The sequence below is a fragment of the Papio anubis genome, chromosome 20 (assembly GCF_008728515.1).
Source record: "Papio anubis isolate 15944 chromosome 20, Panubis1.0, whole genome shotgun sequence".
NCBI lineage: Eukaryota > Metazoa > Chordata > Mammalia > Primates > Cercopithecidae > Papio > Papio anubis.
This window is the reverse complement of record NC_044995.1, coordinates 43439128-43462472: the sequence shown is the minus strand read 5'-3', so window position 1 is coordinate 43462472 and position 23345 is coordinate 43439128. Positions and strand designations below refer to the sequence as shown.

The window sequence follows — 23345 nt, the reverse complement described above, 5'->3', positions numbered from 1 at the left end:
CTGTAATCCCAGCACTTTGGGAGGCCAAGGCGGGTGGATCACCTGAGGTCAGGAGTTCGAGACCAGCCTGACCAACATGGGAAAACCCTGTCTCTACTAAAACCACAAAATTAGCCAGGCATGGTGGCAGGCGCCTGTGATCCCACCTACTGGGGAGGCTGAGGCAGGAGAATGGCGTGAACCCAGGAGGCAGAGCTTGCAGTGAGCCAAGATCGTGCCACTGCACTCCAGCCTGGGCTATAGAGCAAGACTCGCTCTCAAAAAAAAAAAAAAAAAAAAAAAAAAAAACCTCCTGGGCTCAAGAGATCTTCCCACCTCCGCCTCCCAAAGTGCTGGGTTTACAGGCTCGAGCCGTCACAGCTGGCCTAAAATGGGAAGTTGAAGTGCACCTGCTTCACAGAGAAGGCCGGCTGTATCCATCTCTTTACATCACTTTGCACAACCCCAGCAATGACCAGCTTGTCACTGCTCCAGGATAAGATTTGTCACTGCCCTTTCCTCACCCAGGGTTCTAGGGCCATGATTCAGCTCAGCCACTGGGAACCTCAGGTGGGTGCAGGGCCTGGCTTGGCAAGAGCCATCGTCAATGAGAACCGGTTAGCCTGCTGGACTTATGCTGGGTTGCCAAGTGCCCTGGGGAGCTGGGCAGGGAGCCAGGTGGCAGGTGGAGGAGATCAGGTGCCAAGTACCTACTCTGGGCAGATGAGGATATTTAGGCATGGAGCAGGGGGGAGCCTTGGAGAAAGGTGAGCAGAGGAGGTGACCCTCACTGCCACCAGCCAGGCTCTAGCCTTCCCTCATCCCCTGAGCTCTGATAATGTTACCTCTAAATCTCCCTGGAATCCCTCCCTCTCCTCCTGTCCATCATCCCCGAACCAGGCCCCAGCTCCTCCCATCCAGCTGCCCATGGTGGAGTGACACCTTCCCCAGCCTCCCACAATGTTCTTTCCTAATTTTAAGTCCAATTGTTGGCCAGGTGCGTTGGCTCATGCCCATAATCCCTTGAGGGATCACTTGAGGTCAGGAGTTCAAGAGCAGCCTGGCCAACATGGTGAAACCCCCGTCTCCACTAAAAATACAAAAATTAGCCGGGCGTGGTGGTGCGTGCCTGTAATCCCAGCTACTCGAGAGGCCGAGGGAGGAGAATCACTTGAACCTGGGAGGCAGAGGTTGCAATGAGCTGAGATCGAACCACTGCACTCCAGCCTGGATGAGAGAGTGAGACTCCATCTCAAAATAAATAAGTCCATTGGGTGCCTCTCCCTGGAGAGAACCCAGGAGGGCTTATTGTGGCTGGGCCAGCCCTGCTGTCCTCCCAGGAAACTCCCTCTCAGTATAGTTCCCCCACCCGCTCATTTCTCAGGGCTCAGATGTCACCTCTTCCAGGAAGCCTGCCCTGAACACCCACTCACTCTCAAGCTTGAGGTCTGGCCTGAGCGCCATGCTCAGGGATTGGGTGGAAGGTGGGCACAGGCAAGAAGCTGCCCAACTGCAGAAGGTGCAGCCTGAGTCCCTTCCTGCTTGGCTGACTCCAGGTGTTTTCCTCCAGCTTCCCAACCTTTTACCTTCCAACTGAACTCTCTTCCCAGCCCTGGCCTGCCTGGGTCCTCTTTTGAGCTCCCCTACTCCGCTTCTCCGGAGTCCTGGGGCTTGGACTCCACCATTCCACCATGTATCCTGTATTATCATTATTATTTGTAGATACGGGGGTCTCACTAAGTTGCCCAGACTGGTCTTTTTTTTTTTTGAGACGGAGTCTCAACTCGGTCGCCCAGGCTGGAGTGTAATGGTGTGATCTCGGCTCACTGCAACCTCTGCCTCCTGGGTTCAAGCCATTCTCCTGCCTCAGCCTCCCGAGTAGCTGGGATTACAGGCGCCACCACCATGCCCGGCTAATTTTTTGTATTTTTAGTAGACACGGGGTTTCACCATGTTGGCCAGGCTGGTCTCGAACTCCTGACTTATGATCTGCCCACCTCAGCCTCCCAAAGTGCTGGGGTTACAGGTGTGAGCCAGCACGCCCGGCCTCCTTTATTTATTTATTTATTTATTTATTTATTTATTTTTTTTTTTTGAGACGGAGTCTCGCTCTGTCACCCAGGCGGGAGTGCAGTGGCCGGATCTCAGCTCACTGCAAGCTCCGCCTCCCGGGTTTACGCCATTCTCCTGCCTCAGCCTCCCGAGTAGCTGGGACTACAGGCGCCTGCCACCTCGCCCGGCTAGTTTTTTGTATTTTTTAGTAGAGACGGGGTTTCACCGTGGTAGCCAGGATGGTGTCGATCTCCTGACCTCGTGATCCGCCCGTCTCGGCCTCCCAAAGTGCTGGGGTTACAGGTGTGAGCCAGCACGCCCGGCCTATTTATTTATTTTTTTAATTGAGACAGGATCTCACTCTGTTGCCCAGGCTGGAGTTCAGTAGCATGATCATAGCTCACTTCAGACTTGACTTCTGGGCTCAAGTGATCCTCCCACTTCAGCCTCCTGAGTAGCTGGGACTACCGGAGCACACCACCACACTTGGCTAATTTTTGTAGTTTTGGTAGAGATGGGGCTCTTGCCATGTTACCAAGGCTCATCTCAAACTCCTGAGCTCAAGCAATCCACTCACTTCAGCCTCCCAAAGGGCTGGGATTACAGGTGTGAGCCACCAAGCCCGGTCATATATTATTGTTAATCCAAACAAATGCCATGCTGTGAGCACCCTGGAGGGTGCAACGCATGATATTCAATAGCTCCCTAATCACAACAACTGAGAATAGTTGCTTTATTATCTTTCTTTTCCAGGCGTGCAAACAAGCTCTTGGAGAGAAGGAGAGGAGAAAAACAGGTGAATACGGTGGGGGTGGGGTAGAGCAGGCAATGGAGGAAGAAGGGGACTGAGGGCTGAGGGAGAAGGATGTTACGCTTTTGAAAAGGGAAAGAGGCTGGGGCATGGCAGCTCTCGCTTGTAATCCCAGCACCTTGGAAAGCGGAGGCAGGAGGATCACTTGAGCCTAAGAGTTCCAGACCACACTGAGCAACGTAGACCCCACCTCTACCAAATAATTTTTTTTTTTTTATATTGAAACAGTCTCCCTCTGTTACCCAGGTTGGAGTGCAGCAGTGTAATTTTGACTCACTGCAACCTCTGCCTCCTGGGTTCAAGCGATTCTCCTGCCTCAGACTCTCGAGTAGCTGGGACTACAGGTGTGCACCACAACGCCCGGCTAATTTTTTATATTTTTAGTAGAGATGGGGTTTCACTGTGTCTCCCGGGTTCACGCAATTCTACTTCCAGCTGATTTTTGTGTTTTTAGTAGAGACGGGATTTCGCCATGTTGGCCAGGCTGGTCTCGAACTCCTGACCTCAGGTGATCCACCCGCCTCAACCTCCCAAAGTGCTGGGATTACAGATATGAGCCACCGCGCCCAGCCTCTAACAGATTTTAAAAAAATAAAAATAAAAAATAAAGAAAAGAGAAGGCCGGGCGTGCTGGCTTACCCCTGTAATCCCAGCACTTTGGGAGGCAAGGCCAGCAGATCATGAGGTCAGGAGTTTGAGACCAGTCTGGCCAACATAGTGAAACCCCGTCTCTACTAAAAAAAACAAAAACAAAAAAACAAAAAACAAAAAAAACCCCAAAAAATTAGCCCTGTATGGTGGTATGCGCCTGTAATCCCAGCTACTCGGGAGGTTGAGGCAGGAGAATCAAGTGAACCTGGGAGGCGGAGGTTGCAGTGAGCCGAGATCGCGCCATTGCACTCCAGCCCGGGCCACAATGCGAGACTTCGTCCCCCTGCCAAAAAAAAAAAAAGATAGAAAAAAGAAAGAAAAGAAAAGAGAAACAGTGTAGCAGAGGGAAGGCTAAGTGCAAAGGCCAGGAGTCTGAACTTGGAGGGACAGGTTCTTCCACACTTGCAACAGAGGTCTCTTGCCTCCCTGACCGCCCCCGCCGCGCCCGCTCCCCGCGCCCCTTTTCTGTGAGGAAATAAAATCTCAGCTTGCCTGGGGCCCTGTGGCCAGGGAGGCCTCAACTTCACCCCGATGGGTCTCGGGTCTGCTGAGCTGAGTCAGAGAAAGATTTATTATCCCCATTTTACAGAGGCTTATTGTCTCTGTAAGGCGAAGCCACTTGCCCAGAGGACACGCGGTGGGCCAGCGACTCTGAAACCCCCCGGGACTGTCCTCTATTCAGGGATCGCCCAGGATCCCCGCGCTGCTGAGATCCGGTCATTTTCGGTTCTATCAGGCAAGCGGGGGACCCAGCCCCCACTGCTGCTGCCCTCAGCCCAAACCAGGGCTGTGCCACCACCCACCCGGCCTGTCTCCCATCTTATCTCCCCAGCTCTGCCGCCTGACCCCTGCACCCACCAAACCGCAGCCTTTGCCCAGATGCCCTCACTGCCTCGGTTGGCCCCCGCGCGCGCCTCGGGCGAACCCCTGGACTGGCCCTCCAACAGGGCCCCAGAGTCGGGGTACCCAGGGTAGCCGATGAGGCCTGGAGAAGTCTGGGCCGCCCCCGTGCACCACCCAACTGCGCGCCCCAGAGGCTCAGGGCGCCCCGGCAGTGTGGGGGTGTGGACAGATGAGCGGAGCCAGAGCATCTCCGGCAGAAGAGGGGACCCGGGAGGGGACCGGGGAGACAGCGAACAAGGGTGAAGCCAGGGCGGACGGAGCGCGCAGCGGACAATGCTGGGTTCAAAGGGGAGAGAGAAGGCGCAGGCTTGAGACGCGAGGCTGGACCCGGGCCAGGCGAGCCGCGGGGCAGAGATGGGCGGAGCGGGAACGGGGGCGGGGGCGGGGGCGGGGGCGGGAATGGGGGCGGGGTCAGGGGCTAGGGAGAGGCCTAGTTGCGCCGAGGGGGACAAGCGCCTGGGGGACCCCCCCGCCCGCTCAAGGCCCTGCCCCTCCAAGTTCCCCGCCCCGCGCCAGGCCCCGCCTCTCCAGGGCCCCAGCCCAGCGCCAGGCCCCACCGTTCTGGGGCGCGCGCCCCGCCCAGGCCCCGCCCCCGCGGCCCCGCCCCGGCCTCCCCCCACTCAAGCCTTTTTTCCCCTGCTGGGGGCCGAGGCCCGGCCGGGAGCAGAGTCCGGTTGCCTGGAGCGGGCTTCGCGTGCCTGCAGTTGCTCCGGGTACCCCGCCAGGCGCGCCGTCCCCAGCCCCGCCGCAGGCTCTCGGTGCGTCCTGCCGCCTGCGCCCCCAGGTAAGCGAGCGCCCCGCGCCGCGAACACCGCCCCGAACGCCACCTTCACGGCTGGCCCCGGCCCCGCCTCCGCAGCCATGGCGGTCACAGGCGGCCCCCACTCGCAACTGGGCTCCAGCCCCCATCACCCCGCCGGGGACTGTCCCCCTCGGGGCTCCCCATCTGGGCCGTCTCCCCGAGCGGTCCGCGTTCCCCCACGAGGGCCAGGGCGCCGCGGGTGTCCGAGGACGCGGCTGCGAAACGGGCGGGAGCGAGTAGGGGCGATCCTGGCCTCGTGACGCGGGGGAATTCGGATGTGTGAGCCGGGGGAGCGCCCCGTGCCCCCGACGTGCCAGGGCTGGGGACGCAGCTGGGACCCTGGCCTTGGAACCCGCAGCCCGGCCGCGTAGACGGCTTCTGAGAACGGCTTAAACACGTCATTCCAATCCCGAGCTAACGCATCAGGCGGCCGGGGTGAGGTGGAGGTGCCCAGGTGGGGATAATGTCATTTGGCCTGGTTGGAGCAGCCAGCGAGGGCTTTTTAGGCCCAGGAAACAGCAAGATTGTGGGGCAGGGCCCAGCCGGGAGTGTGTGCCGAGCAGAAAAGAGGCCAGCGTGGCTGAAACGCGGAGAAGGGAGGGTCGGAGGTGGAGAGAGGTTTGCCGGGGTCTGGGAAGCGGCGAGGAGCGTGTGGAACCCGTTCTCAGGGCGGTGGGGACCAGGGAGGCTTGGAACAGCAGGTGCATGGCGTGATCGGATTGTGTGTTAAGAATATCCCGTAGCCGCTGTGATGGGGATATTTGGAAGGGGGCTGCTGGCCTGACCTGGCTGGAAGGTATGATAGGTAGTGGGTGAACTGAAAATTCGCTTTGGCAGAGGAGCATCATCTAATTCTGTCTGTTTGCAAGTGAGGCATGGGAAACCGATGTTTCTCCTGGGTAGTTAGGAGTATATAGAAGAGGCTTTCATTGCTGGGATGGGAGACTTGGGGAGAAGCCGCTCTGGGGGACACAGGGAGGCGGGCAGGGAGAGGCTGTTGTGGTTTGTAAAACCTATGAGATGGGGGAATCACCCGTCGACTCCAGTCTGAGCTCAGACAAGATCTCGGGCATCTGAGCGCAGAGGCCAGAGTGACCCCACCTGGGTCTGTTCCATGGGGATAGGGTTCCTGGACTGTGGAACTGCCTTTGAAGCCCTCGGCCTCCCCAGCCTCAAAGGGGGGGGGGGGGGGGGGGGGGGGGGGGCTGCCTTCCAGGAGCAGCTGCTGTGAATAAACACAGAAGTGGAGCTGCAGGGCTGACTAGAAGCCTCATTCAGTGCACCTGGGCCCCAGCAGGCCCAGCCAGGCGTGGAGGAAGAGGCAGTGAGGACCTCCCTTACCTGCTTTTCCAGCTCACCCACTGCCAGCAGAGGTACTTTGAGCCTGGGGGGTGGGGGGCCCCCAGGGAAAGGTTGCTGAGCTTCAGTTTACCCATCTGTAAAATGGGTCAGTAGTATGTGAGCCTGGGAGTGTTCATGGATCAATGAAAGCCGAGGTTAGGCAGATCTTGGTGGCAGCCACACCCCTAAGGAACCGTGGAGGGCTCTAATGCCCGGTGAGAGTTTCGGGATAGGTGGACTTCCATTTTCTTCTCTGAGAAATTCACGACAGTGTCCACCTACCGACCCAGAGCTGTCTGCAGGTTGAATAAAGCTGTTGGACCAGTGCCTGGCACAGAATGTCTTGGCTCAGGAGCCACTGGGATGCCTGTAGTTGGCAGGAGAAGTGGGCCCAGGTCCCCTCCTCCCACCCATAGGATGGCATAGAAAGGCAGGTGCCTTGGGAGCTCGCTGCCCTGCCCCTTTCTCTGAGCACCACAAGCTTCTCCCTTTCCCATCGGCTGGGCTTAAGCCTGACCCCCACCCCCCCACCCACAAGCCCTATCCTGCCACTTTGAGTTGAGGGCCTCTGGGCTACTGAGTTCACCACCTCGTGCTTCAGTTTCTCCACCTGTAAAATGGGATAATAGCAGTCATGACCTATAGGTAAAGAGCTGAACACAGTGCCTGGCTGGTGGTGAATACTTGCTAAACAGGCTATTAAAATATCACGAGAATATCACAGAGAGGCCAGGTGCAGTGGCTCACGCCTGTAATCCCAGCAATTTGGGAAGCCGAGGCGGGCAGATCACCTAAGGTCAGGAGTTCGACTTGGGTGGATCACAAGGTCAGGAGTTCCAGACAAGCCTGACCAACATAGTGAAACTCCATCTCTACTAAAATACAAAAATTAGCCGGGCATGGTGGCATGGACCTGTAATCTCAGCTACATGGGAGGCCAAGGCAGGAGAATCTGTTGAACCTGGGAGGCGGAGTTTGCAGTGAGCTGAGATCGCGCCATTGCACTCCAGCCTGAGTGACAAAGTGAGACTATCTCCCAAAAAAAAAAAAGTCATGCCTGGGGCCAGGGGGAGTCCAGAGAAGTCACCTGACTCAGCCTAAGGAGGAGTCAGGGAAGGCATCCTGGAGGAGGTGATAGTTGGCTGGGTCACTAAGGGTGAGGAGGAGTTAACCAGGCCAAGAGCCCAGTGAGCAAACTGCAGAGAAGAGAAATTGCCAGGGTGCTTGGATGAAAGAACCACAAAGCCAGGGCTGTAAGATCCAGAAGAGGGGAGAGGAGGAAGGGCAGAGCTAGCCTGCCAACCTTGAACAAGTATTTGGCATTATTTAGAGCTCAGGGAACAGACTGCAGGGGTCGAAGGCAGGAGCCTGGAGACCAGGATGGAAGGGACTGCACCAGGATAGGGGAGAAATGATGGGGCCAGACCAAGTAAAGGCATGGACGGGTGAGACTTGGCTGGATCTTGGAGAGGTATGGAGAGGCCCGGGGGAGGGAGCAGCTGCTCATGGCAGAGCAGCTTTAGGTACAGATCAGCAATTTGTTCTCAGCATCTGGAAATTGCAATGCTACTAGACACCCAGGTGGTACGGCGTAGGATGGGCTTTGAAGCAAGCTGGGAGCTTGGGAGACAGCAGAAAGAGGGCAGAAGGAAAACCAGGAGTGGGTGGCAAGCTGGGAGCCAAGGAAGCTGGAGCTTTCATAGGAGGAAAGGATCTTGAAACCCCTGTTTGATAATTCAGTAGCAGACATCTTACTTTTTTTTTTTTGGAATGGAGTTCCGTTCTTGTCGCTCAGGCTGGAGTGCAGTGGTGCGATCTTGGCCCACTGCAACCTCTATCTCCCAGGTTCAAGCAATTCTCCTGCCTCAGCCTCCTGAGTCGCTGGGATTACAGGCGCATGCCACCATACCCGGCTAATGTTTGTATTATTAGTAGAGACAGAGTTTCACCATGTTGGCCAGGCTGGTCTCGAACTCCTGACCTCAGGTGATCCACCTGTCTTGGGCTCCCAAAGTGCTGGGATTATAGGCGTGAGCCACTGCACCCAGCCCGTCTCACTCTCTTTTGTGACTGCTCTTTACCAACCCTGTTTTCTTCCCCACGCCTTTCAGTACGGGCTCTTTTCTTTCTTTGTTGTTTTTTTTTTTGTTTTTTTTTGTTTTTTTTTTTGAGACGGAGTCTCGCTCTGTTGCCCAGGCTGGAGTGCTGTGGCCGGATCTCAGCTCACTGCAAGCTCCGCCTCCCGGGTTCACGCCATTCTCCTGTCTCAGCCTCCCGAGTAGCTGGGACTACAGGCGCCCGCCACCTCGCCTGGCTAGTTTTTTGTATTTTTTAGTAGAGACAGGGTTTCACCGTGTTAGCCAGGGTGGTCTCGATCTCGTGACCTCGTGATCCGCCCATCTCGGCCTCCCAAAGTGCTGGGATTACAGGCTTGAGCCACCGCGCCCGGCCTGTTTTGTTTTTTTTTGAGACAGGTTCTGGCTCTATCGCCCAGGCTGGGGTGCAGGGGTATGATCTTGGCCCACTGCAATCTCCACCTCTCAAGTTTAAGCAATCAGCCTGGGACTACAGGCATGAGCCACCACACCTGGCTAATTTTTGCAATTTTTGTAGTGATTTTGTAGAGTTTCGCTAGTTCGCCAGGCTGGTCTCACACTATTGAGCTCAAATGCCTCAGCCTCCCAAAGTGCTGGGATTACAGGCATGAGCCACTGCACTTGGCCTCTTTCTTTCAAAGGCAGAGTCTTGCTCTGTCCGTCAGGCTGGAGTGTAGTGGTATGATCATAACTCACTGCAGCCTCGACCTCCTGAGCTCAAGTCATCCTCCTACCTCAGCCTCCTGAGAGCTGGGACCACAGGCATGCACCACCATGCCTAGCTAATGGTTAAAAATTTTTTGTACAGACAGACGGGGGTCTCACTATTTTGCCTGGGCTGGTCTTGAACTCCTGGCCTCAAGCAAGACTCCAGCCTCAACCTCCCAAAGCACTAGGATTATAGGCATGAGCCACCGCACCTGGTCAAGCACAGGCTTTTCTTTGCCATCCTTGAGTAGGCCCCTCAGACCCATCATGGCTCTGACCAGAGTAGCATAGAGAGGCCCGGCGCAGTAGCTCATGCCTGTAATCCCAGCACTTTGAGAGGCCAAGGCGGGCAGATCACCTGAGGTTAGGAGTTCGAGACCAGCCTGGTCAACATAGTGAAATCCCGTCTCTACTAAAAATATAAAAATTAGCCCTGTGTGGTGGCATGTTCCTGTAATCCCAGCTACTTGGGAGGTTGAGACAGGAGAATTGCTTGAACCCAGGAGGCAGAGGTTACAGTGAACCGAGATCACACTACTGCACTCCAGCCTGGGTGACAGAGCAAGACACTGTTTCAAAAACAAACAAACAAACAAAAAACAGAGTAGCATAGAAGAGACCTTCCCCTCCCTGAGTCTGGACTCTATACCTTTGTTAATAGGATGCTGTCGCAAACACATACACACACTGAACTGCCTGGAACTCAGTTCAGCTTTCCCTCCCTACCTCCTCCCGGACTCCTAGAGACAGATTTTAGTCCAGGGTTCCACAACACTGTGTCTGAAGAGTGATCATTTCCTACCAGCCATGCCCGAGGGACCACTTCTGCCCTGTGCCTGGCCCCGCCTTCCTCTCAGCCCTGCCCATCCGTCTGTCCGTCTGTCCGTCTGTCTGTCTGTCATTTGTTCATTCAGCACAGACTTAGGAAGTGTCTGCAATGGGAGGCACGGGGGACAGTCAGCCACAGGAAGCCTTACAGAGCTGATGTCCCTGCAGGGAGAAGGTGACGGGGACAAGGATGAGGCTTGAAGGAGCAGCTCGACATCTGGAGGAAGAGTGCTCCGGGCGGAAGGCCCAGCAGGTGCAAAGGCCCTGAGGCTGGAACATGCCTGGTGTGTTGGAGGAACGGCAATGAGGCCGGGGTGGCTGGAGCAAACTGAGCAAGGAGTCACAGAGTAGAGAGAGGAGCAGATGAAGAGGCTGAAGGTCCTTGGGGATCCCCAGTCTAACCACAGCAGACCCTGGAGAGTCCTTGCTCAAGGGGTGAAAGGTTATGGGACCCTACTGCTTTTGCATGGTTACTTTGTCATCCTGTATGTGCAGTGGTCACCTGTGCTGGGGTGCTTGAACCTTGAAGGCTGAGGAAGCTGGCAGGAGGAAGGAGAGGAGGACCACTCAGTGGCCAATGCTTCTCCCTTTCGCCTCCACGCAATGGGGCTCAGCTGAACTGGGAGAGGGAAGTAGCCAGGGAAGTATACTGATGAGCGTATGGAAGCAGAGGTGATGAAGGGCAGTGGGGAGGAGAGGGAGAAGAAGGAGGAGGAAGCGGAAGCGGCAGCGGTGGCAGCAGCCAGTGGGCAAGCAGCCAGAGCTGGATGGAGGAGCCAGGACGTTCTCAGATAGGTGACGGGAGCCCTAGGGATGCAGGGATGGCAGCCTCATCAGGGGCCTAGAAGACAAACAGCAAAAGCCAAGCAACAGGGCCAGGCGCAGTGGCTCACACCTGTAATCCCAGCACTTTGGGAGGCCGAGGTGGGTGGATCGCCTGAGGTCAAGAGTTCGAGACCAGCGTGGCCAACATGGCGAAACCCTGTCTGCTAAAAATACAAAAATTAGCCAGATGCAGCAGTGCACGCCTGTAGTCCCAGCTACTCAGGAGGCTGAGGCAGGAGAATTGCTTGAACCAGGGAGGCAGAGGTTGTAGTGAGTGAGTCAAGATCACACCACTACAATCCAGCCTGTGCAACAGAAACGTGATGAAGAGCAAGGAGACGTCACTTTATTTTGGGTAGTCAGGGCCCCTCTGAAAAGGTGACATTAGGGCTGGGGCCTGAGTGGGAGTGAGTGATGGGCTGAGACAGCAATTGGACTTGTTTACTGCCCTCCTGGAAACCCCTCATTCAGCGGGGAGACAGACGTGGCCCTGTCAGTTACGAGGCAGATTAACCAGGGTGCAAGGAAAGCAATCAGAGACACTGAAGGCAAGGAGAGGCTTTTTTTTTTTTTTTTTTTTTGAGACAGAGTCTCGCTCTGTCTATCGCCCAGGCTGGAGTGCAGTGGTGCAATCTCGGTTCACTGCAAGCTCCGCCTCCCAGGTTCACGCCATTCTCCTGCCTCAGCCTCCTGATTAGCTGGAACTACAGGTGCCCACCACCATGCCAGCTAATTTTTTGTATTTTTTAGTAGAGACGGGGTTTCACTGTGTTAGCCAGGATGGTCTTGATCTCCTAACCTCGTGATCCACTTGCCTCGGTTTCCCAGAGTGCTGGGATTACAGGCATGAGCCACCACGCCTGGCCTTTTTTTTTTTTTTTTTAATGTATTTTTAATAGAAATGGGGTTTCACCATGTTAACCAGGATGGTCTTGATCTCCTGACATGGTGATCTGCCCGCCTCGGCCTGGCCTTTTTTTTTTTTTTCCCCCAAGACAGAGTCTCGCTCTGTCGCTCAGGCTGGAGTGCAGTAGCGCAATCTCAGTTCGCTGCAATCTCCACCTCCTGGGTTCAAGCGATTCTCCTGGGTCAGCTTCATGAGTAGCTGGGATTACAGGTGTCCGCTACCACGCCTGGCTAATTTTCCTGGCTAGAATTTTTGTATTCTTTTTTTTTTTTTCCTTTTTTGAGACAGACTTTTGCTCTGTCGCCCAGGCTGGAGTGCAGTGGCATGATCTCAACTCACTGCAAGCTCTGCCTCCCAGGTTCATGCCATTCTCCTGCCTCAGCCTCCCGAGTTGCTGGGACTACAGGCGCCCGCCACCATGCCTGGCTAATTTTTTTCTATTTTTAGTAGAGACAGGGTTTCACTGTGTTAGCCAGGATGGTCTCGATCTCCTGACCTCATGATCCTCCCACCTCGGCCTCCCAAAGTGCTGGGATTACAGGTGTGAGCCACCGCGACTGGCTAATTTTTGTATTCTTTTGTAGAGACGGGGTTTTGCCATGCTGGCCAGACTGTTCTTGAACTCCTGGTCTCAAGTCATCTGCCCGCCTCATCCTCCCAAAGTGCTGGGATCTGCATTTGGCCTTTCTTTTTTGTTTTTATTTTTATTTTGAGACAGAATCTCACTCTTTCACCCAGGTTGGAGTGTGCAGTGGTACTATCTTGGCTCATCGCAACCTTTGCCTTCCAGGTTCAAGTGATTCTACTCCTTCAGCCTCCCAAGTAACTGGGATTACAGGCACGTGCCACCACACCCACCTAATTCTTGTATTATTACTAAAGATGAGGTTTTGTCATGTTGGCCACGCTGGTCTTAAACTCCTGACCTCAGGTGATCTACCCGCTTTGGCCTCCCAAAGCACTGGGATTACAGGCATGAGCCACTGCGCATGACCAAGGAGAGGCTCTTGACCCAGGCTGGGAGTCTTGGAGACTTCCTGGAGGCAGCCACAGGTAAGCTGCCCACTTGAAGGTTTAACCATGCCAGGCATCAGATAACGGAATGCTGAACAGTGACTTAGAGGGAGCGGCCCAGGCAAAGACCTGGCATCTGGGAATGGCATCGGAGCGACATTCCTAAAACTGAAGCAGACTCTGGGAATCCGCCCGTGGAGACCCTAGGCTGAGAACCTCAGAGTCAAGGTGGCTGTGGGAGGGCAAACAGCGAGGCCAGGACAGGGCGGTGGGCTTGATCAGGTCACAAAGGCCTCAAATGCCAGGTCAGGAGCCACAGGGAGCCTCCCAGGAGATCTTGAGATGGAGAAGGGATAGGCTTGTACTCAGAGCCACTGCTGAGAGAGGGATGGACTCCATCTGTGTGTATCCCAGTGGAGGGGCGGTCCTGGACTGTCATCTGAAGAGGAAGCGCTTTGCCTCCAGTTACACAAACACCTCTGGCCCTTAAAGGGACTGTAGGTAGCCTCTGCCTCCCCACTGGAGGCCTTTCTCTGTGCTAACCCATCCAACCCAGAGGGCTGACGGAAGACGTGTGCTCTGTGGGGGCTCTCTGTGGCTTCTTTCTTCACTAGATGGACGGGTATCAAGATGGTGACTTGAGGCCAGGCGTGATGGCTCATGCGTGTAATCCCAGAACTTTGGGAGACTGAGGCAGGAGGATCACTCAAGGCCAGGAGTTCGAGACCAGCCTGGCCAACATGGTAAAACCCCATCTCTACTAAAAATACAAAAATTAGCTGGGCGTGGTGGCAGGTGCCTGTGGTCCCAGCGACTTGGGAGGCTGAGGCAGGAGAATCACTTGAATCCAGGAGGTGGAGGTTGCAGTGAGCCTAGATCGTGCCATTACACTCTAGCCTGGGTGACAGAGCAAGACTTCATCTCCCGCAAAAAAAGATGGTGAATTGATTTCACAGAGGACTCCAGCTGCCTGAGCCACCCTGCAGGATAGGAGCAGGCTCTGAGGTCCACAGATTGCTAATATCTCAACCCACTGCCCCCAGCTCCTCTGAGACCCGGGCAGGACTGCAGGCCCATGTAGGTTCAGATGGATGCCTGGAGGCCGGACACAGTGGCTTGCACCTGTCATCCCAACACTTTGAGAGGCTGAGGCTCAAGGAAGACTTGAGTCCAGGAGTTCGAGACCAAGCTGGGCAACATAGTGAGACCCTATCTCTATAAAAAAAATTTTTTTTTTTAATTAGCTGGGTGACGGCTGGGCACAGTGGCTTACGCCTGCAATCCCAGCACTTTGGGAGGCCAAGATGGGTGGATCACCTGAGGTCAGGAGTTTGAGACCAGCCTGACCAACATGGCGAAATCCCATCTGTACTAAAAATACAAAAAAATTAGCCAGATGTGGTGGCACATGCCTGTAACTCCAGCTACTCAGGAGGCTAAGGCAGAAAAATCGCTTGAACCCTGGAGGCGGAGGTTGCAATGAACCGAGATCTGCCATTGCACTCCAGCCTGGGCAACAAGAGCAAAATTCCGTCTCAAAAAAAAAAATTAGCTGGGTGTAGTGGCCTGGGTGCCTGTATTCTCAGCTACTTGGGAGGCTGAGGCAGGGGGATCATTTGAACCCAAGAGTTCGAGGCTGCAGTGAGTGATGATCCCGCCACTGCACTCCAGCCTGGGCAGCAGAGTGGAATCCTGTCTCTGGGGGCAAAAAAAAAAAAGTTTGTTCAGTGGATGCCTGGGGACCCTGGAGCTCCACAGCTCCTGCCCTCACTCTGTTGTTTTACCCCCTCTCAGATGATACTGTCTTAGAATTCCACGCCTGGAATTTGCCCACCTGGATCTCCTCACCCCCTCCCACCCCTAGGCTGTGTGTCCCCGTATTCCTGCCCAAGCAGGCAGTTTCCAGATCTACCCCAGATACTCATCCCAACCTGCCACCCCCACCCCTTGAAGACACCCTACCCAGACCTCAGCACCCCTCCCCCAGGCTCCTGTCTCTGCCACCTCCTCCACCATCAGCCTCTCCGTATCTCTATCTTCTTTTTTGGAGACAGAGTCATGCTCCGTTACCCAGGCTGGAATGCAGTGGTGTGATCTCGGCTCACTACAACCTCCGCCTCCCGGGTTCAAGTGATTCTCTTGCCTCAGCCTCCTGAGCAGCTGGGATTACAGGCATGCACCACCATGCCCCGCTAATTTTTGTATTTTTAGTAGATCTGGGGTTTCACCATGTTGGCCAGGCTGATCTGGAACTCCTGGCCTCAGGTGATCTGCCTGCCTTAGCCTCCCAAAGTGCTGGGATTATAGGCATGAGCCACCACGTCCGGCTGAGCCTCTCTACCTATTCTGACCCAGGTTCCCCACTCTGGCCACTGTCACCTGCAAGAGGCCAACCAGCCTCTGAGTGACCTCCAGGGACGGGACAGCCTCCAAGGGCAACCCACATTGCCAGGAGAGCTCCTAGAATCGCTCCCTCGTGAAATCTCTGCCACCTTCCCATGGCATCAAGGCTGAGGGCTTCCGTTACTGCTGCTGCTGTTTTTGTTTTTGTTTTTGTTTTTTTTGAGACGGAGTCTCACTCTGTCGCCTGGGCTGGAGAGCAGTGGTGCAACCTCAGCTCACTGCAAGCTCCGCCTCCCAGGTTCACACCATTCTCCTGCCTCAGCCTCCCGAGTAACTGGGACTACAGGCGCCCGCCACCACGCCCGGCTAATTTTTGTGCATTTTTTTTTTTAGTAGAGATGGAGTTTCACCCTGTTAGGATGGTCTCGATCTCCTGACCTCGTGATCCGCCCACCTCAGCCTCCCAAAGTGCTGGGATTACAGGCGTGAACCACCGCACTTGGCCTGTGTTTGTTTGTTTTTTATTTAAACAGACAGGGTCTCGCTGTGTTGCTCAGGTTGGTCTTGAACTGCTAGGCTCAAGCAATCCTCCCGTCCCAGCCTCCCAAAGTATTGGAATTACAGGTGTGAGCCTCTGCACCTGGTTCTGCTGCTGTGTCCTTCAAGGCATGGTAACAGATACTTGCTAACATCCCCTAGAATCTGGAGTGCCCAAGGCCAGGACTGGCAGCCTTGCCAGCATCAGGAACTGGCCAAGACTGCACTTTGCTTTGTTTCATTGTATTTGTTTTCATGGCTAGCCTCTGTACATGATGCCAATGCTGGCTTGCTCTTTCAGGGGGAGAGGGAGGGAGAGAAAGTGTCTTCTGAAAATCAATGTATTTTGGTAAACAAACAATGTGAGCCTTTTCACATTTTTTTTCTTATTTATTTTTTTGAGACGGAATCTTGCTCTGTCACCCACGCTGGAGTGCAGTGGCACGATCTTGGCTCACTGCAGCCTCCACTTCCCAGGTTCAAGGGATTCTCCTGCCTTGGCCTCCCGAGTAGCTGGGATTACCATGCCTAACTAATTTTTTTGTATTAGTAGAGACGGGGCTTCACCACGTTGAGGTCAAACTCATGACCTCAAGTGATCCGCCCTCCTCAGCCTACCAAAGTGCTGGGATTACAGGCATGAGCCACCACACCCAGCCTAACATTTTATTTTATATTTACTTTTTTTCTTTTTTCTTTTTTTTTTTTTTTTTTTGAGATGGAGTCTCGCTCTATCCCCCAGGCTGGAGTGCAGTGGTGTAATCTCAGCTCACTGCAACCTCGGCCTCCCGGGTTCAAGCAATTCTCCTGCCTCATCCTCCTGAGTAGCTGGGATTACAGGCACCTGCCATCATGCCCAGCTAGTTTTTGTATTTTTTTGTAGAGATGGGGTTTCACCATGTTGGCCAGGCTGGTCTTGAACTCCTGACCTCAGGTAATCAGCCTGCCTCGGCTTCCCAAAGTGCTGGGATTACAGGCATGAGCCACTGTGCCTGGCCTAAAATTTTATTTTTATACATAGGGTCTTGCTCTGTCACTCAGGCTGGAGTGCAGTGGTGCAATCGTAGCTCACTGCAGCCTTGACCTCCTGGGCTGAAAGAGGTCCTCCTGAGGAGCTGGGACTGCAGGCGTGTACTACCATGCCCAGCTAATTTTTAACTTGTTTGTTTGTTTGTTTTTTAGGGACGGGGTCTCACTATCTTGCCCAGGCTGGTCTGGAACTGCTGGGCTCAAGTGATCCTCTTGCTTCAGCCTCCAAGAAGTACTGGGATTACAGGTGTGACTGACTGTGCCTAGCCAGCATGAACTTTTTTTTTTTTTTTTTTTTTGTGGAGATGGAGTTTCGCTCTCATTGCCCATGCTGGAGTGCATTGGTGCGATCTCGGCTCACCGCAGCCTCTGCCTCCCAGTTTCAACAATTCTCCTGCTTCAGCCTCCTGAGTAGCTGGGATTACAGGCATGCGCCACCACACCCAGCTAATTTTGTATTTTTAGTAGAGACGGGGTTTCGCCATGTTGGCCAGGCAGGTCTCAAACTCCTGACCTCAGGTGATCCACCTGCCTCGGCCTCCCAAAGTGCTGAGATTACACGCGTGAGCCACCGTGGCTGGCCAGCATAAGTCTTTGGAAGGAGAGCAGTGAGTGCCTCATAGCACAGGTGGAAGAGGGATGGGGGAAAAGTGGCCAAGAGGGTCGTGGAAAAACCTGAAACTGGAGCTCGGTTGTTCTCTGGGATCCTGGGTGCCCCGGTCTCAGTTGAGCCTTTTATTCATTTGTGCAGTCAGTAGACAGTTCCCTGCCACCCGTCGTGTGTCAGGTGCTGGGAAAATGGAGACGTCCCCATCACCAGGATGTGGGGAAAGATAGTTGTCCCTGGCTGGGTGCAGTGGCTCACATCTATAGTCCTAGCACTTTGGGAGGCCGGGAGTGGGAGGATCACTTGAGGCCAGGTGTTTGAGACCAGCCTGGGAAACATAGGGAAACCTTATCTGTACCAAAAAAAAAAAAAAATTAGCTGGGCATGGCGGCATGTACCTGGAATCCTAGCACTTTGGGAGGCTGAGGCAGCAGGATCACTTGAACCCAGGAGTTTGAGACCAGCCTGGGAAACATAGTGAGACCTCGTCTCTATAATTTTATTTTTATTATTATTTTAAATTGGCCGGGCCAGGCACAATGGCTCATGCCTGTAATCCCGGCACTTTGGGAGGCTGAGGTGGGTGGATCTCTTGAGCTCAGGAGTTCGAGACCAACCTGACCAACATGGTGAAACCCTGTCTCTACTAAAAATATACAAAATTAGCCGGGCATGGTGGCACATGCCTGTAATCCAATCTACTCGGGAGGCTGAGGCAGGAGAATCACTTGAACCTGGGAGGCGGAGGTTGCAGTGAACCAAGATCTCACCATTGTGCTCCTGCCTGGGCAACAGGCTGTCTTTAATAAAATAAAATAAAAAAGGCCGGGCGCGGTGGCTCAAGCCTGTAATCCCAGCACTTTGGGAGGCCGAGACGGGCGGATCACGAGGTCAGGAGATCAAGACCATCCTGGCTAACCCGGTGAAACCCCGTCTCTACTAAAAAATACAAAATACTAGCCGGGCGAGGTGGCGGGAGCCTGTAGTCCCAGCTACTCGGGAGGCTGAGGCAGGAGAATGGCGTGAACCCGGGAGGCGGAGCTTGCAGTGAGCTGAGATCCGGCCACTGCACTCCAGCCTGGGCGGCAGAGCGAGACTCTGTCTCAAAAAAAAAAAAAAAAAAAAAGACAAAATTAGCTGGGCGTGGTAATCCCAGCTACTCAGAAAGTTGAGGTGGGAGGATCACTTGAGCCTGGGAAGTCAAAACTGCAGTGAACTTTGATCATGCCACTGCACTTCAGCCTGGGCAACAAAGCAAGACCCTGTCTCAAAAACAAAAACACAAAAAACAGTTGTCCATGGCTGGGCACAGTGGCTTATTCCTGTAATCCCAGCATTTTGGAAGGTTGAGGCAGGTGGATCATTTGAAATCAGGAGTTTGAGATCAGCCTGACCAAGATGGTGAAGCCCTGTCTCTACTAAAAATACAAAAAAAATTAGATGGGCATCATGGTGCATGCCTGTAGTCCCAGATACTTGGGAGGCTGAGGCAGGAGAATCGCTTGAACCTGGGAGGTGAGATTGCAGTGAGCAGAGATTGTGTCACTGCACTCCAGCCTGGGCGACACAGCGAGACTCCACACTGTTGCCCCTGAGAAAGATGAGGTAGGAGAACCCAGGAGGGGAGTGTCCCCTGACCCAGCTCAGGGGCGATTGGTAGGCCCTCCTAGAGGAACTGTCTGTTGAACAGGGTCGTGAAGAGCTGGGAAGAATTTGACAGGCTGAAGGGAGGGCATTACTGGTAGGGAAATGGCATTTGCCAAGGTCCATTTGCTGGGGAGCACAGTGCCAGGCCAGTGGGAGCACTCACAGGATTTGAAACGGCGGGTCTGATTTGCAGGCAAGAAGAAAGACCTCTGGGTGCTGAGTGGGGAGGCGGCTACCATGATTCAATCAAGAAATGGGGGCCGTGGAAATTGGTCAGAGGAGGGACCATCATGGGAAAGACGGATGCAATCCCAGGGCTTAGTGAGGAGTTGAGTGCCAAGAGGGTGTGAGATGGAGTCAGAGATGACTCTCAGAATTTTGTCCCTGAAGACTGGGTGGAGGGTGACATCTTGGCCAAGAAGCCAGGGGAGGAGGAAAGCAGGCTCTGTGGGAGATGACTTCAGTCCTGACGTGTCTGGGCAGCACGCAGACGGGAGGTGTTAGGGAAGCAGGTTTGACTTTGGCGGGATGGCGACCTGGGAGCAGCAGAAATCTGGAAACTGACAGCATGGACGTGCTGACTGCAGCTTCCAGGCAGGTGAATTTCCCGGGGAGAGTGGATGGTGTGAGGGGATCCAGGACTGGCATAGTTTAGGGAGAAAAACCGGCACAAATTAGAGAAAACGGCCGAGAGGAGGGGAAGCAGGAGGTCATGATTCTGCAAAGGAGGGACGGACAAGGGGAGGAGATGCTACAAGGGTCCCAGTTTCATGCTTAGAGGAATTGACCACTTGGGATTGGCCATGGGAGGCTGTGACTGATGGCCAAAAGCCAAAGACTGGAGTAGTAGGGTGGGGACAGAGAGGTGGCAGTGGACAATGAATAGAAGCATGAAGGCAAGTCCTATTTTCCAGTAATCTTTTTTTTTTTTTTTTTTTTTTTTTGAGACAAGTCTCACTCTTGTCCCCAGTCTGGAGTGCAATGGAGCGATCTCGGCTCACTGCAACCTCCGCCTCCCGGGTTCAAGTGATTCTCCTGCCTCGGCTTCTCAAGTAGCTGGGATTACAGGCACCCGCCACCATGCCCAGCTAATTCTTGTATTTTTAGTAAAGACGGGGTTTCACCATGTTGACCAGGCTGGTCTCGAACTCCTAACCTCAGGTGATCCGCCCACCTCGGCCTCCCAAAGTGCTGGGATTACAGGCATGAGTCACCGCACCCAGCCGTGTTTAAATAATTCTGAGGCTACTGCTGATGAGCTGAGTGTCTCTGGGCCCATGTCCGTCTGGAATGCCTGGTGCCACAGAACTGGGGTCAAAGTATTGCCTGGCCATTTGTCAGCTATGTGACCCTGTGTAGGTGATCCAGCATCTCTCCAAGACTCAGTTTGTTTATCTGTGAAATGAGAATGGTGACCGGGCACGGTGACTCACGCCCGTAATCCCAGCACTTTGGGAGGCCAAGGTGGGTGGATCACTTAAGTTCAGGAGTTCCAGACCAGCCTGGCCAACATGGTGAAACCCCGTCTCTATGAAAAAATGCAAAAATTAGCCAGGTGTGGTGGCACATGCTTATAATCCCAGCTACTTGGGAGGCCAAGGCGGGAGAATCGCTTGAACCCGGGAGGTGGAGGTTGCAGTGCGCCGAAATCACACCACTGCACTCCACTCCAGCCTGGGTGACAGAGCAAGACTCTGTCTTTAAAAAAAAAAAAAAAAAAGGTAACAGTATCTTCCTCAGGGTGTGGCTGATATTTCCAATGCAGGGAGGTAAGGGCTTGTTCCTGGGTAAGCATCTGATGGATAATGCCTGGGATGGTACCAGCGCTATTAGCCGCTGGTGCCTTAGGATAATCCAGGTGTGGGTGTGGGCAAAAGCCTGCTCTCCCACAGAACAGTCTGGCTTTGCACCTGCTTGGCCCTATGTGAATCTGCCTCCATGTATGCTGTCACCAGGGAGCAGCACAGGGGCCCAGGGGCAACAGCTGGTGGGAGAAGGAGGGGCAGATGTTAAAGCAGGTTGAGGGAAGGAAGGATGCCATCAACCCAGATTTCACAATTATCTCCACCCTGGAAGATGGGCAGGGACATCACCAAAGGGGCTGATCTTGATGGAGAATTGGTTTCTTGGCCCGGTGTGGTGGCTGATGCCTGTAATCCCAGCACTTTGGAAGGCCGAGGTGGGCAGATTGTCTGAGCTACAGAGTTCAAAACCAGACCGGGTGCAGTGGCTCGTCCCTGTAATCCTAGCACTTTGGGAGGCCGAGGCGGGCGGATTGCCTGAGATCAAGAGTTCGAGACCAGCCTGGCCAACATGGTGAAACCCCGTCTCTACTAAAAATACAAAATTAACTGGGCTTGGTGGCAGGCGCCTGTAATCCCAGCGACTCGGGAGGCTGAGGCAGGAGAATCACTTAAACCCGGGAGACTGAGGTTGCAGTGAGCCAAGATTGCACCATTGCACTCCAACCTGGGCAACAAGAGCGAAACTCTGTCTCAAAAAAAAAAAAAAAAAGAGATAATTGGTTTCTTAAGTAGTGAGGTGGGGGTAAGCGGCTCATTCCCTACCAAAAAAATGCCCCTCTGAGCCCGTCTCCTGTATCAACCATACCTTCAATGGAAACGTTTTCATTTCCTTGTACTATAATTTTCTATTTAAAAAGTCACTCTTAATATATACATACACTGGAATATGATTCGGCCTTTTTTTCTTTTTCCTTGAGACAGAGTCTCACTCTGTCATTCAGGCTGGAGTGCAGTGGCACGATCTCAGCTCACTGCAACCTCCGCCTTGATCTTGGCTCAAGCAATTCTCATGCCTCAGCCTTCCAAGCATCTGGGACTTACAGGCGTGAGCCACCCCACCCAGCTAATTTTTGCATTTTTAGCGGAGACAGGGTTTCACCATGTTGCCCAGGCTGGTCTCGAACTCCTGACTTCAGATGATCCACCCGCCTCAGCCTCCCAAAGTGCTGGGATTACAGGCGCGAGCCACTGCACCCAGCCTGATTCAGCCTTAAAAGGGAAGGATGAAACATGTCATATGGATGAACCTTGAGGACATTATGGTAAGTGAAATAAGCCAGTCACAAAAGGGCAAATACTGTGTGATTCCACTTATATGAGGCCCCTAGCATCACCAGATTCATAGAGAGAGAGAAAGAGATGCCAGAGGAGAGGGAACAGCGAATTATTGATTATTGGGCATGGAGTTTCAGGTTTTTTGTTGTTGTTGTTTTGAGATGGAGTCTCACTGTTACTGGGCTGGAGTGTAGTGTTGTGATCTCAGCTTACTGTAATCTCTGCCTCCCGGGTTCAAGCAATTCTCCTGCCTCAGCCTCCAGAGTAGCTGGGATTACAGGTGCGTGCCACCACGCCCAGCCAATTTTTGTATTTTTAGTAGAGACGGGGTTTCACCATGTTGGCCAGGATGGTCTTGATCTCTTGACCTCATGATCCGTCCGCCTTGGCCTCCCAAAGTGCTGGGATTACAGGTGTGAGCCACCGCGCCCGGCCAGTTTGTTTTGCAACCTGAAAGAATTCTGGAGATGGATGGTGGTTATGGTTACACAACCATGTGAAATATTTAATGCCACTGAACTGTATAATTAAACACAATTAATGGTAAGCGTTATGAGTATTTTACCACAATTTAAAAAAAATTTTAATAAGTCAGCCAGTCATGGTGGATCACACCTGTAATCCCAGCACTTTGGGAGGCCTAGGCGGGCAGATCACCTGAGGCCCGTAGTTCAAGACCAGCCTGGCCAGCATGGCGAAACCCCATCTCTGCTAAAAATACAAAAAATTAGCTGGGCATGGTGGTGGGAGCCTATAATCCCAGCTACTCAGCAGGTTGAGGCAGGAGAATTGCTTGAACCCGGGAGGCGGAGGTGCAATGAGCTGAGATCCTGCCATTGCACTCTAGCCTGGGCAACAAGAGCAAAACTCCGTCTCAAAAAAAATTTTTTTTTAAGAAGTCACCCTTAAACTCACTCCTTATAGGCCAGGCATGGTGGCTCACACCTGTAATCTAGCACTTTGGGAGGCCAAGGCGGGCAGATCACGAGGTCAGGAGATCAAGACCATCCTGGATAACGCAGTGAAATCACGTCTCTACTAAAAATACAAAAAATTAGCCAGGCATGGTGGCTGGCTCCTGTAGTCCCAGCTACTTGGGAGGCTGAGACAGGAGAAAGTGCGAACCCAGGAGGTGAAGCTTACCATGAGCCAAGATTGCGTCACTGCACTCCAGCCTGGGCGACA

At 53.8% G+C, this 23345-nt stretch overlaps 1 protein-coding gene across 1 annotated transcript in view; it reads left to right on the top strand.

Annotated features, from left to right (window-relative positions):
* Positions 1 to 5033: 5033 nt before the first annotated feature.
* Positions 5034 to 23345, top strand: part of CERS4 (ceramide synthase 4) — a 50619-nt gene continuing 32307 nt past the window's right edge. Inside the window, exon 1 of the mRNA XM_009199884.3 lies at positions 5034 to 5180. The gene's annotated coding sequence lies outside the window, so the exon portion shown is untranslated. The remainder of the gene's footprint in view (positions 5181 to 23345) is intronic.